A 2,265-nucleotide genomic window follows, 5' to 3' on the forward strand; every position below is an offset into this window, starting at 1 on the left:
ATAGGTTAATATATTAGTGTTATAATTATAATAGAAATAATTAAATTATAATAAAATTAATAAAACAAAAATGTGATTGAAATAAAGTTAGTTTAAAATAAATTTGATTGAAATAAAATTAGGTTATAATTTGAAATTAAATAAAAATAGAATGAAAATAATTTGAAAATAGATTGAAATATAATAAAGTCAAGATAAATAAATTAAAATAAAATCAATAGAAATAAACAATCCAGATTAATCTGATGAAATTCCCTTTTCCCCAGGTGAATTCCCTGTTTTCCCTCTCTCTGCAGCCCCTGGAAATTCCAGAATTTGCTTTTCCAGCTGGGAGCCACCTCCGTGTTGCCAATTCTTGACTTGGAAGTGTCCAAGAGGGGGAAAAAAACCCAAAACTCCAACGGATAAAAACCACAAAAATTCCCAAATCTTCCCGTGCCCTGCATGTCCCTGAGAATTCCCATTTCCCTCCCTTTTTTCCCCTTTTTTCCCCTTTATTTCAGGTTTATTTTTTGGGTTTTTTTTTTCCTGGCAGCCCCAGCAGAGCTGAACTCAGAATTCTGTTGGGAAATTCCCAAATCCCTGCAGGATTTGGGTTTTTTGGAGCATTTCCAAGCGAATAATTCTTCTTTTTTTGCCCCAATTTTCCCCTCGGGAGCCACTTCCAAGAAGTGTTTGAGTCCCTGCTCATCCCCACCGTGGAATTCCTGGGATTTTTTTCCATCTCTGGGAATGAGGATTTTGCTCCAAATCTGGGATTTTTTTGGGAATTTTGCTGCTTCCCCCTCTCCAGGATCCACGGGGGAGTCAGGGCTGAACCTCCCCCAAGCATTTTTGGGGTTTTTCCCCCATCCCCAAAAAATCCTGGAAAATCCCATTTGAGTGTTCAGCAAAAATGGGGATTTCTCCCGTGGAATGTGAGCAGGGAGGGAGTGAAGGTGTTTTTAGTGTGTTTAAAGGAGCTTGTTTGGTTTTTTTTTTTTCTGAATTATTTTGATTTTTTTTTTTTTTTTAATTTTAATTGCATGTCAGCGATCAGCCTGGCTGGACTGGGGGTGGAGGGAATCCAAAATCCTCCTTTGGATCCAAAATTCAGGATTTGTGCAAGGAAAAGCTCCTGGAGCCACCTCAAATCCCAGCTGGGGGGGAAAAACCAGAGGGGGAATTTTTTTAAAAAATCCAGAATGGATTTAAATCCGATTTTTTTTTGGGGGGGGGAGGGGGGACGAGGAGGAGCCCCTCTGGAACATTGGGGAGACGGAAAAAAATCATGGAAAAAAGTGATTTTTTTTTGGTCGAGGCTCCGTGGAATTCATGTGGTTCGTGTCACTCGTGAGGAATAAAAACCATTTGGACACTTTGGTTGTTATCCCTGCGTGCTCAGGTGATTTTCCAGAACTTTCTGTGGGCTCGGGGTCTGTTTGAGGCACATTTTATTCCCATTTTCCCCAATTTTTTTTGGTCCATCCCAGCGGGAATTCTCCTCCCAGCACAAAAATAAGAAGACTTTTCTCCTTCATTTCTCCTTCCCTAAATTGCTTTTAATTTCTCTCCACCTGCTTTTTTTGTAGCCCCATCAAAGGAATTTAAGGCTGGAAATGAAAATATTCTGGAATGATCCAAAAATATGGAAATCACGGCACCGTTTTCCTGCTGTTTTCAGCTCATTTCGTGCTGTTTCCTTTCCCTCACCCTCCTGGCTCTTTCCTGACCCATTTTTTGTTTTATATTTTTTTGTATTTTTCCTCCTCTCTGAGTTGGAATTTTCCAGCCCTGAATTCCAGGTGAGATTTTCCAGGGAATTCCTCCTGCCCTGCCTGGAGCTGCCCCTGAACTGAACTGCCAGCCTCCTTTTGGACTTTCCCAAAAATTCCTGAGTTGACAGCACAAAAACAAAAGGGAAATTTATGGATTTTTATGGATTTTTTTGAATTTTATGGAATTTCCAGGTGGGCCTCAGCTCTCCCTGCAGCATCCCGCAGCTGCCATTGGCGCGGTTGGATCGCAGAGCGGCAGGAGCAGGGGGTGTGGGCGTGGCGGACGCTGTTCCCGGGATGATTTTCCCGTTCCCGGCGCTCCCGGTTCCCGTTTTTTCCCCATTCCCGTTTTTCTCCATTCCCGTTTTTCCCGGTGATCCCAGGCCCGGAACTCAGCGCTGCGGAACGCGTTTCCCGCGGACCTCAATCGCCGCTTCCCCCGCGCCGTGTTGTGGGCGCGTTGATTGACAGCTCTAGCAGCCAATCATAAATCAGCTTTTCCGTCTCA

At 43.0% G+C, this 2,265-nt stretch overlaps 1 protein-coding gene across 2 annotated transcripts in view; it reads left to right on the forward strand.

The window, feature by feature from the left end:
• Window positions 1–505, forward strand: part of SGTA (small glutamine rich tetratricopeptide repeat containing alpha) — a 10,524-nt gene extending 10,019 nt beyond the window's left edge. Inside the window, exon 11 of one of the 2 annotated variants that reach the window (XM_031063245.1) lies at window positions 267–505. The gene's annotated coding sequence lies outside the window, so the exon portion shown is untranslated. The remainder of the gene's footprint in view (window positions 1–266) is intronic. The other variant, XM_005428550.2, reaches the window with a different exon arrangement.
• Window positions 506–2,265: the final 1,760 nt, after the last annotated feature.

Source organism: Geospiza fortis, unplaced genomic scaffold (assembly GCF_000277835.1).
Source record: "Geospiza fortis unplaced genomic scaffold, GeoFor_1.0 scaffold241, whole genome shotgun sequence".
In the NCBI taxonomy this organism is placed as follows: domain Eukaryota; kingdom Metazoa; phylum Chordata; class Aves; order Passeriformes; family Thraupidae; genus Geospiza; species Geospiza fortis.